Below are 13,336 nucleotides of genomic sequence, written 5' to 3'. Positions count from 1 at the left end.
TTTTCAGTTGTTCAAATGCCGCTAGGCATTTGTCATCAAGATGAATTCAACGTCTTTCATCAAAAAGCCAGTCAGAGGTTTGGTGATTTTCGAGAAATCTTTAATGAATCGCTGGTAGAAACCGGTGTGTCCTAAGAAGCTTCGTATTTATCTTACGGTTTTCGGAGGCTGAAGGATTTCTATAAATTCTATTTTAGCCTTGTTGACTTTAATCCCCTTATCGGATACTATGTGTCCGAGTACGATCCATTGTCGGACCATGAAATGGCATTTTTCCTAGTTTAGCACGAGGTTCACTTTTACGCATCTTTTAAGTACCATTTCAAGATTCGATAAACAACCTTCAAAGCTCTTTCCGCATACAGAGAAATCGTCTATGAAGACTTCCATGATGTCATCTATAAAATCAGCGAAAATTGACATCATACATCTTTGGAATGTTGCGGGAGAGTTACACAGTCCAAATGGCATTCGTCGGTAGGAGAATGTACCATAGGGACATGTGAAGGTCGTTTTCTCTTGGTCGTCAGGATGAATAGGAATTTGGAAAAATCCTGAATAACCGTCTAAGTAGCAAAAGTGAGAATGCTTAGCCAATCATTCAAGCATTTGATCGATAAATGGTAAAGGAAAATAATCCGTCCGAGTGGCTTTGTTTAATTTTCTATAATCAATACACACTCTACTTCTAGTAACGACTCTTTGTTTTATAGATTCTCCTTTTTCATTATTAGCAATTGTGATGCCTCCCTTCTTCGGTACTACATGTATTGGGCTGACCTATTGACTATCGGATATCGGGTAGATAAAACATGCTTCTAATAGCTTTTTCACTTCTTTCTTTATTACATCACTCTGAATGGGATTTATCCTTCTTTGATGTTCACTAGAGGTCTTACTATCTTCCTCTAGCATTATGCGATGCATGCCTATGGAAGGGATTATTCCTTTTAGATCTGAGATATTGTAGCCTAAAGTAGTTCGCTAATTTCTCAAAACGTGTAGGAGCTTTTCGGTCTCTATCTGCCCTAAGTCTGCATTGAGTATTACAGGTCGCTCGAGTTCAGTGTCTAGGAATTCATACCTTAGACTTTTGGGTAGCGTCTTAAGTTCTAGGGCTGGTTTCTTTGGGCAAGGCATATGATCGGGCGTTAGTGTTAGGCATTCGCTTAGGATATCGTCTTGGTATTCCTTACTCCAATTTTCATCTTCAACAGTAAGAGGGCTTGGAATTTTCAGTATTTTGGAGTATGATGTTTGTTCATTCTCCATTTCTCTTATACATTCGTCGATGACATCTAGTAGACAACAAGTATCGTCTATAGCTGGTGCCTTTAGGAATTGCGTCAAAATGAATTCGACTTTTTCCTCACCAACTTCGAAGGTTAGCTTGCCTTTCTTAACATCTATAATAGCTTCGGCTGTAGCTAGGAATGGTCTTCCTAATATGATATGGATGTTGGAATCTTCTTTTATATCCATGATTATAAAATCAGTAGGAATATAGAATTGTCATATGCGTACCATAATGTTTTCTAGCATACCTACGAGAAATTTAATAGAACAATCTGCAAGTTGTACGGACGTCCCCGTAGGTCTTAGTTCTCCTATTTTTAGCCTTTCGCATATGGACAAGGGAATTAAGATAATACTGGCTCCTAAGTCGCATAGTGCTTTGTCTATGACAAACTTTCCGATTACACAGGGTATGGAGAAACTACCTGGGTCTTTTAGCTTATGAGGTATATTGTTTTGTATTATGGCGCTACACTCAGCAGTAAGTGTGACAGTTTCGTTATCCTCTATCTTGTTCTTGTTAGATAAGACTTCTTTGAGAAACTTAGCATATGAGGGCATTTGAGTGATGGCTTCTGTAAAGGGTATTGAAATTCTGGTATCAGATATGAGATGTCGAAGGTAATGTCACGACACTGATATCTAAGTAACACAAACAGGATAAAGATAAAGAATATGCAAGAGACACAAGCAATTGTTATCCTAGTTCGGTGCAACTCACCTACGTCTGGGGCTACCAAGCCAGGAAGGAAATCCACTAAATAGAATCAGTTCAAAGACTCTCAGTACACTTCAACAAGTTATAGTCTTTCTCACCTAATCTCTACCCGTGAAATTTCTACCTAAGCACTCTTAGATATGAGAACCCACTCACTCCCCCTCAATCACACTTGTGATTTTAAACAACAATTCCTAATGAAAAGAAGACACTTTTCAATAACACACACTTGATTTTACTTAGCAATTTCAATCAAGTAGACACACACTTGATCTTGCTTAACAGCTTCGATCAAGTAGACACACACTCTTGCTTACAAGCTTAGAGTGACAAATTACAACTCACAAATCAGACCAATTCAATCATCTATGGATTAATTGAATGGCTTACGAGTCACATGACAAAACAAGACACAAACCCTTATATTCTCTCAATATTTCACTCAGTATTGGTTGTGTGTTAAATCAGGTTTTCCAAGTCCCTTTTTATAGAAGCTTTCAGCTGGTCTTGGACATCTTGAAAACCCTAAAACTATTTTCCAATTAAATCTTCTCACGACAGTTGATTAGATCTCTTTGAAAAATAAGTAAATCAGGTTGTAATTAATGATTGAATGCGCCTGCAAATCAGATCTTCAATCATACATAGATTGCCATTAAATGCGCAATCACATAACACATAATATTCACCCTGAATGTTCTGTGTACATGATGTCATGACATCGAGCCTGACATCCTGGAACAATCCTGCATAATTCCATTTATAATTTCCAGTAGGTACATAATATCAGATGTCATGACATCGTGTATGACATCCTGAAATAATGCTGCATAATTATGTTTTTAAACTCCAGCAGGTGCATAAATATCTTATGTTAAGACATCACATGCAACATCTTGTGAACACTCTTTGTTTTACCAAAATTTCCGCCAACACTTAGAACCAACAAACTCTCCCTTTGGCAAATTTTGGCTAAAACATATATCTGTCCCTTTTGTTCACAAGAAAAACTATCAGCAGTTAAACAGAATAACAGCAGTTTAAGCAGCAGCAAAAGCAAACAAACAGAATTACTAGATAATAACTAGTAAAACACACAAATGCACAAGGGTACTTCTTCTCCCCCTAAGTCTGTTCAATACAGACATATCCTTTAACAATAACAACTCCTGTAATAACAACACCTTTAACAATCAGAATATCATTCTGACATCTGCTTCAACATCACCTGTGCATCACATCAGACATCTCCTCCAACATCTGTAAACAGTACATCATTCTGTCTTACACCAAACACATCTCCTTCAATAATAGTTGTTCATCTATCCAGCTACACCAGCACATACATCTCCACACAACTCCACATATTTAACTGCTCCACATAAACACTTCTCCCCCTTTTTAGTCAAAAGTGACCAAAGGTGACCAATTAGACAAAATAAATGTCAATCATCCTAGAAGAGAATGTCATAATAGATGTCATAACATATAGAATGTTAAAACATAATTGTTAGGAGATACAAACCATAATTATACACAACTGTGATAGCTGAGATAATTAGAAATCCATGGAACTCATTAAGAGCCCAAATATTACATAAAGGCATCAGTAAGGACTGCCACAAATTACACACATTTAAAAAAAACAAATTCTTCAGCATCCAAAGTAGTCAAAACAGCAGGGGGACCAGTCTTCATATCAGCACACAGAACAACCAAACCAACCCAGCACACAACTCACACAGTCTTCATAACAGGGGGAACCATTACCACTCAGTCTGAGGAAGAAGCATCTTCTTCACCTTCAGAATCAGAACTGCCACTAGATTGAGCATTGGACCTCTCACTTGAGGTATTGGCATCTGAATCCTTGGTCTCACCAGCCTTCTCCATCTCTTCCTTCTCTAAACTACTAATAAGAACCTCCAAAGCCTCTTTTCTTGCCTTGGCAACCCTAATACCCGTATCCAGCTCCTTACAAGTTTCCTTCAATTGATCAATCAAGCTACCTTGAGAGGCATGCTCCTTCCTTGCAGATGTCATGACAACATCATTGACATGGCTTCCCTCAAACAACTTGTAGTGAATGTAAAGTGGAGGCTTTCTTCTGCTGGGAATATCACTTGTGTTGAGAATGCCTAGTTGCTGGCTCAAGATAATTCCACAGATGATAGATGGAAAGGCAATGGGCAGCTTTACTGCATTAGTGGAGGCATGTCTGACAATTTGATCAAACATAAACCTTCCAAAGTCAAAGTTTATCCTAGTTCCAATAGCATAAATGATTCTTCCAAGACCAATAGAGATGGTTGAGATATGATTAGTTGGCACCCAGTTGGCTGAACCAATCTTATGCAAGATGGCATATTTGACAGTTAGTTTGCCAACTGATAAATGCTTCTTTCTAGGCCACTCCTTAACTTAGCCAATAGTAATAGTCCTACAGACTTCATTGTCTGTAGCCACTAACTCCACACCTCCTTCAGTTCCTCTCCCTAGGAACTTGTTGATTATGGTTGGCGAGATCCTCACACATCTACCTCTTACAAATACTCTGCAGAATTCCTTGCTACTCTTTTCAGAAATATCCTCTGGGATATTCATAACAAACTCTTTTACTAACCCTTCAAAGCATTGGGGCAGAGCAACCATAGATTTCATCAGACCAACATTCTTTATCAAATCCATCACTTCCTTCAATTTAGCAGCCTCCTTTCCCAGCTCCCTTTCAACAGCCACCCTCCTTTGAATGACAAACTTCCACTTGGCAGCACCATCTTCTAGATGGAATGAGATGTTGTCTAAGTGCACAACTGCAACTTTGCCTGAAGACTTTTTAACAGTCTGTCTTTTAGCAGGAGAGATGTCTGGGACATCGTCTTTGACATCATCATCAGAGTCAGAACTCTCTCTGACCTTCCTCTTCCTAACCTCAACTTTACTCAAAGATTTTGAGGGTCCTACACCAACAACCTTTTCCCCTCTTCTTGCTGTCATCATTTTAGCTATAGTCTTCCCTTTTCTGGTCCTCAATTTCTTTGCTACACTTGGTTTCACATGATGGACCAAGGTGTCATCTTCTTCCTCAGAACTTTCTTCCTCCAGATCAATAACATTCTCAGCAGTTTCATGAGACACATCTGCTGGTTTCTTACAAGGCAAGGTTTTACCTAGAGAGTATAATCCCTCAGCAGCCACTTCTTTCTCTGATCTAGATGAATCATCATCTTTCTCAGCTTGGGGTTCCACCTCAGGAGAGGGGTCCCTTCTAGACGGAGGGGTAGAAACACCCTTGACTGCATGCCCTTTGTTTAGAATCCTAGTTACTAGGTTCCTAATGGCACGATCTGTAAAGTGCATGTCATCTTTATGAGGAGATTTTTCAGGAATGTTACCTTGATTACTTCCAGCTGTGGAATAAGGGCCAGGGATGTCGCCTGGAATAACAGAGAGGGGAATAACCTCCAGAATATCTTCATCTAAAAACTCCATGGAGGGAGTCCTTCCTTTGTGAGTGGGTTTTGATCCTGATGATGAGGGATGTTGTGACATTTTGTTGGACTTTTGAAAGAAATCTCTTTGCCCTAGCAGAGGTTTTCTGAGAAGTTGGATGAAGATGGAAATGGTAGTGTTGAGGTAGCGTGTGGAAATGACATAGATACTAGTTCCAATCCTAGGTAATGATTTATCATTAATGTGGCTCTCTCTTTTAAGTGGGCATAATATAATTTTATTACCTTTTCCACTCCACTTTAATTGCTATAACTTCACAAGAATCCAAATCCCCAATTTCCCTCTTAAATATTCAAACTGATTATCATCTAAAACCCTTGTGAATTTGTCAGCTAATTGTATTTCATGCCTTAAAGCTATGAATTTGTCTTCCACAAATTCTCTAATGGAGTGATGACAAAAATCAATGTGCTTGGTCCAACTGTGCTGACTAGGATTTTTGGACATAGTTGTAGCACTCAGGTTGTCATAGTACAATGTCATGACATCGTGTGTGACATTGTATTCAGTCAACAATAGTTTCAACCAACCCTGTTGAGAACAACTACTACTAGCTGCTATATATTCAGCACAGACACCATTTTCATTTTTCAAATGTGTAGGAGCAGGTGTCCTTTCATTCTTCATCCCAATCTTCTTAACATTTTTCTTGGCACTTTTGCTTTGAGATAGACACATAGACCCTTCTATCTGCTTGACTTGTAGCCAAGGTCTAACAAAGCTCTTTCCAACTTCAGACTGCATATGACTAGCAACATGTTCAACCATCTGATCCAGCCTCCTATCTATTTGAGCCATCATAAACTTTTCTCCTTTGGAAGTGATATTAAGTCTGAGTTTCTGGTGTGACATCCTTGTCTGACATTTCCCACAGACTTGTCTTTCATCAATCTTGGGAGTTCCTCTAGCAGATATACTCATCTTCATCCCTTTTTCTTTGACTATGGTACACTTTGAGGAATAACCAATTTGAGAGTTTCACATGTAACAGTTATCTTTGGTCCTGACTCCTTTCATGATCACTTCACTTTCTTTGTCAGTAATCATATATTCAGTTTTAGTGAAGTTAACATTTAGACCTTGGTCACATAGTTGACTGATGCTTATAGATTTGCAGTCAAGCCCTTAACAAGTAGGACCTTGTCAAGTTCAGGAACTCCAAGGCACTCAAGCTTACCTATCCCCTTGATTTCACCCTTTGCTCCATCACCAAAGGTTACATAGCTTATGGCATGAGGATGAAGGCCAGTTAGCAGGTCTTTGTTTCCAGTCATGTGTTTGGAGCACCCACTGTCAAAGTACCAATCTTCTTTGGCTGAAACTCTGAAGGGAGTGTGAGCTATTAGACTTGTAACATTAGTCTTAGGAATCCATTGCATCTTGTTGACAGGCCTGTGAAATTTGGGTCTTGGTTGATAGTGAGTCTGATGATGAACAGGGCTAGGATAACCATACAACTTATAGCAGAAGGGCTTCAGGTGGCCAAATTTCCCACAGTAATGGCATCTCCATCTTTGGTGTTTCCCTTTCTGCTGTCTTCTCTTCTGATGTTGTGACATATGATGTGACATCTCAGGTTTGCTTTTACTATGGCTGCACTTAGGTTTGGATTTAGGTTTACAACCAGTGTAACTGCACTCAGGCTTATATTCATTATACCCAATGCCAACTTTGTCTCCTATTATTTGTCCAGTTTGGAGAATCTTGTCTAAGGAGTCAGATCCATTGTTTAACATTCTTACATACTTGGTCATCTATTCTAGTTTAGAATTCAAGAACATAGCTTCAATTTTTAACTTGGAGATTGTTTCCACATGTTTTCCCTTCTCATTCTCCAATTGTACTGTCACTTTCTTCTGGCTTTCAACTTGTTGACTTTCATCTAGCTTGGCATTCAGAACCACTGCTTCTGTTTTTAATTTGGAGATGGTTTCCAAGTGTTCTACCTTCTCATTTTCAAGTTGAGTTATTACCTTCTTCTGGATTTCAACCTGTTTACACACCTCTACACTTTTGTGACATAACTTTCTGTAGGTAGTGTCCAATTCTTAAAAGGTTACTTCATCATCACTTGAGTCTTCATCAGAACCCCATCTTCCAGTCAAGGCAGTCACTAGATTTGCAGATTCTTCTGTCTCACTCTCATCAGACCAAGTGGCAACAAGACTCATCTTCTGCTTCTTGAGGTAGGTTCCACATTTAGTTCTAATGTGTCCATACCCATCACATTCATAGAACTGTACTTCTTTTCCTTCTTTGGGCTTATCATCTGACCTTGTTCTTCTTCTAGCATTGTTGGATTTACTGATGTCAGATGAGATGTTCTTGACATTAGCCTTAGATCTTAATCCATCTTTTTCAACAATTTGTTGAACTGTCTTCCTAGCATTGCTACATCATTTGCCAGATCTTCATCAACATCCTGACTATTTTCCTCCTCTGTGTTTGACATGAAGGCTATACTTTTGGTTTTCTTTTCAGAACCATCATTCATTCCCATCTCAAATGTTTGGAGAGAACCAATTAGCTCATCAACTCTCATGTCGGAGATGTCTTGAGACTCTTCTATGGTTGTCACCTTCATAGCAAATCTCTTAGGGAGTGACCTGAGTATTTTTCTTACTAATTTTTCATCTGACATCTTCTCTCCCAGGGCTCCTGAGGCATTAGCAATTTCAAGGATACTCATATGAAACTCATGAATATTTTCATCTTCTTTCATCCTTAAATTTTCAAACATGGAGAAGAGCAATTGTAGTCTAGACATTTTAACTCTAGAGGTGCCTTCATGAGTGGTTTTGAGAATGTCCCAAGCATCTTTAGCCACCTCACAGTTGTTTACCAACCTGAAGATATTCTTGTCTACTCCTTTGAATATGACATTCAATGCTTTAGAATTTCCAAGGGCTAGATCATCCTTCTCCTTGGACCATTCTTCTTCAGGCTTCTTGTCAGCTGTGGCTTCTCCTTCCTTAGTAATTACTGGATGTACCGAGCCTATTAACACAGCCTTCCAAGCCTTATTATCCAAAGATTTTAGGAAAGCTACCATTCGAGGTTTCCAATAGTCATAGTTAGATCCATCCTAAATTGGTGGCCGCTGAACAGATCCTCCATCTCTCTCCATAGTACTAGAAACTATTGTCCTTAGATCACCCAGAACCAGAGCAGGATGCCTGCTCTGATACCAATTGAAATCCTGGTATCAGAAATGAGATGTAGAAGGTAATGTCACGACACTAATATCTGAGTAACACAAACATGATAAAGATAAAGAATAGTAATACAAGAGACACAAGCAATTGTTAACCTAGATCGGTGCAACTCACCTACGTCTAGGGGCTACCAAGCCAAGAAGGAAATCCACTAAATAGAATTAGTTCAAAGACTCTCAGTACACTTCAACAAGTTACAGTCTTTCTCACCTAATCTCTACCCGTGCAATTTCTACCTAAGCACTCTTAGATATGAGAACCCACTCACTCCCCCTCAATCACACTTGTGATTTTAAACAACAATTCCTTATGAAAAGAAGACACTTTTCAATAACACACACTTGATTTTACTTAGAAGTTTCAATCAAGTAGACACACACTTGATCTTGCTTAACAACTTCGATCAAGTAGACACACACTCTTGCTTACAAGCTTAGAGTGACAAATTACAACTCACAAATTAGACCAATTCAATCATCTATGGATGAATTGAATGGCTTACAAGGCACACGACTAAACAAGACACAAACCCTTATATTCTCTCAATATTTCGCTCAGTATTGGTTGTGTGTTAAATAAGGTTTTCCATGTCCCTTTTTATAGAAGCTTTCAATTGGGCTTGGACATCTTGAAAACCCTAAAACTATTTTCCAATTAAATCTTCTCATGACACCTGATTAGATCTCTTTGAAAAATAAGTAAATCAGGTTGTAATTAATGATTGAATGCGCCTGCAAATAAGATCTTCAATCATACATAGATTGCCATTAAATGCGCATTCACCCTGAATGTTCTATGTATAGGATGTCATGACATCGGGTCTGACATCCGGGAACAATCCTGCATAATTCCATTTATAATTTCCAGCAGGTACATAATATCAGATGTCATGACATCGTGTATGACATCCTGAAATATCCTACATAATTATGTTTTTAAACTCCAGCAGGTATATAGATATCTTATGTTAAGACATCACATGCAACATCTTGTGAACACTCTTTGTTTTACCAAAATTGCTGCCAACACTTAGAACCAACAGGTATTGTGATATTCAATTGTTTTAGAAGCTCTACGAAATTTTTAAATTGCCCTACACTTTTATATTTAACAAGTCTTTAAGGATAAGTGATATGGGGTTTATACGGTGGTGGAGGCACATAAGGTTCTTCTTTCTCTACGGCCTCTTTGCTTTTATCTTCCTCTTGATCGTCTTTCTTCTCAGTTTCGTTACCAGGTTCTTGGTGCATGGATGGGTTTTAAATTCTAGGGTCAGTCGGTTCGTCTAGTTCTGTCCCACTTCGTAGTATAATAGCATTTTCATGACCTTTCAGGTTTGGTTGCGGCTGTCTAGGAAATGTGCCAGCAGGAGCAACGGTAGGTGCTTGTTGTTGAGCCACTTGCGAGATTTGTGTTTCCAACATTTTATTATGGGTGGCTAACACGTCTACCTTGTTTGCTAACTGCTTGATTTGCTCACTAGTGTGTATGTTTTGATATAGGAAATCCTTATTTGTTTGGGCTTGGGTGGCTATGAAGTTTTCCATGATTATTTCTAGATTTGACTTCCTAGGAGCATTTTGAGTATTTGTGGCAACTTTATGATATCCTGGTGGTATAGCAGGTGCTTGGTTAGGTGCATACAATGCATTATTGTTTTTGTACGAAAAATTAGGATGGTTCTTCCAACCTGGGTTATAGGTGTTTGAGTAAGGGTTTCCTTGAGCATGTTCACTTGGTCTGTGGAGGTTCCTGTCAGGAGTTGACATTCCGAGGCAGCATGCCCTGGAACACCGCATATCTCGCAGTTTGGTGCTACGGCAACCACGGTGGCTGTGGGTGTTATGGTCAAGTTGTCTATCTTTTGAGTAAGAGCATCTACCTCGGTGTTGACATGGTTAAGACTGCTTAATTCGTACATGTCGCCTTTCATTGGAGGTTTCTCTACGGAGGTTCTTTTGCTTCCCCACTAGTAATGATTTTGGGCCATACTTTCGATAAGTTGATAGGCCTCATTGTAGAGTTTATCCATCAGTGCGCCACCTGCGGCGGCGTCTATCGTCAATCTTGTGTTGTACAAGAGACCGTTGTAAAAGGTATGGATGATCAACCATTCTTCTAGACCGTGATGTGGACAAAGCCAGATCATGTCTTTGTATCTCTCCCAAGCTTCAAAAAGTGATTAATTATTGTTTTACCCCTAAATTTGCCCTTCCCTTTCTCACCTATGTATCTAATCACTTGATCAAGAGATGACTTGCATACATCCATAACTCATCCACATGCATCATTCCCCATGGATTCAAAAGAAACTTGGTCCCAGGAAGCCAGGTTTCACACAGGTATCAAGGATCCAAAGGCACAGGTTGGTCACATCATCAACACAGCATGTGAGACCCTAATGACGGTGGTGAATGTTTGACTTCAACAAAGTTGTGACTAGACACACTGGGGAATTCAAAACCCTAATTTCTCAAGGCAGGATCTCTTGGAGATTCCCTAGGCCTCATCTTTGCCTCCAAAGCCCTAATCAGGAGATGGTAATCAAAGAAACTTGGTGGTTTGATTGTGTATTCATTGTCAAGTTGCTTGACCTAGCTTGGAGTCTTGGCCGTAGTTCAAAGTCTTTGGTGCTATTCATTTGGTTGTGGACACATCTTGAGTCATCAAAACAATCAAACCGCTGTGTTTTAAGCCACTTGTTGGTCATACCATTGGTTCATTGATGTTATATCAAAACTCTAGTCTTGTGGTCTCATTTCATGGTCTTGTTCATATACATTATCAGTCAAGTTATTTTCTTTGCAAAAGTCAAACATTCAAGCCAATTGTGAAACCAATTTCAATAATTTTTCAAAACCATTCCAATCCATTTCATCCATTTTAAACCAGTACATATGATTCCATACAAGAAAATACAAAAATTGACATTTTTGACCAATTGTTGACTTTAGTCAACAGTTGACTTTTTGTTCACATTTGACCAAAGTCAACCCTAAACCCTATTGCCCTAAATTTCACCCTAATAAATAATCCATTGTCCATTTACAGAGATAATGCAAAGAAAATGAGATTTTAACCAATTGTTGACTTTGGTCAACGGTTGACTTTTTGGTCAACTTTTTGGTCAACTTTGGTCAAAGTCAACCCAATCCCAAAAATCCCAAATTCATATCCTAATCATAACCCTGATCTTGTCAAGTCCCACTATGATCTTTGAAGTTCAAATTTGATGTCTTGCACCCATGGTTCAACCACCACCCTCCATGAAGCCACAACCTACAAATGGTGAGAAATAATGCCAAAGTGAAGTCAACACATGAATGAAGGCTTGATGAAACAAGGTAAGGCATGAAATGCAAGCAGATGGTCAAGAATTCTACATCATACCAAAGTCAGAACCATATTGTAATGCACAAGCCAAAACAATGATGAACTTATACAAACATGAATGAAGTCGGGATTGTTGCAAAAACAAGGCACATGGCTTAAACCAGGTATGAACCATGACCATACCACAACCAAGTTAGGGTCTGATTCACACTTTTACATAAGCCAATGAGCCCTGAGCCATGCTACACATATGATATTGAACACAAGTCAAAAATACAATGCAAACCTAAAGCATGAACCGAATCACAAGTTGCATACCAAAATACCATGTTGTACAAGTCTCCAATACATAAATCTCAATATGATCCAAAACTCAATTCACAAAGAGAAATTCTTGCATCACAAAATCACTGCAAAATATCCATAACACAACAAACATAAACTGATCAAACAAGAACCCACTCATTCATAGTTCATAGTCCATGCAAGGCCAAATCAGAATTGAACCACCATACATTCATATTATGATATGGACCTTCCTCCATCAACATCCAAGCAAGCATGACATGACTGGTCAATTTGTATAGCATCAGAACAACACCTTATAAACCATCACAACAACCAAGAGGTAGCAATAACATTGGTCAGCACAACTACAACTGATACAAACCAAGCACTGTCAATCCAAGCATCAACTGCAGCCCACGAGCCATTTGCCAACCATGGAGTAGAACTAACATCTAATAAAATACCAAAGCCATGACATGGATTCACTTTAGTTCATACCATCTGTTCCAAGCATTCATCAAAATAGTTCAACTATCAGCTATGATGCCTAACAAAATTTGAGCAGGAATTGCAACAAGGGAATGAGACCAAACAAACACCAATTCAAGGCAAACTCAAACCTGCTGTAAATTCAGGCCATACTTGTAGGATCCTTGTATCTCACAAGCCAAACCATGACCAGACTGCATAGCTAATCCAAACAGTACCAAATGCAAGGTTATGTGTAACGGTGTATTCATCACTTTATGATTTATTGATTAAACCAAAAGCAAAGTATACAAAGAAATCGAGTCGCCACCGCACTTTTATTTATTCAGGGGAATGGCTAAAAAGCGAACAAAAGCCTAAGAAGTTTTACACATAGAAAACTAATGAAAAGATCAGAGATCTGGGTAAGGGGTAAATTACGCAATGGGAAGGTGTTAGGCACCCAAAACGTCCTAGGTACTCTTAGGGAGCCCTTTTCACACTT

The sequence above is a fragment of the Lathyrus oleraceus genome, chromosome 2 (genome assembly GCF_024323335.1).
Source record: "Lathyrus oleraceus cultivar Zhongwan6 chromosome 2, CAAS_Psat_ZW6_1.0, whole genome shotgun sequence".
Classification (NCBI taxonomy): Eukaryota; Viridiplantae; Streptophyta; class Magnoliopsida; order Fabales; family Fabaceae; genus Lathyrus; species Lathyrus oleraceus.
The sequence above is the reverse complement of the archived record's forward strand: the minus strand, read 5'-3'. Positions refer to the sequence as shown.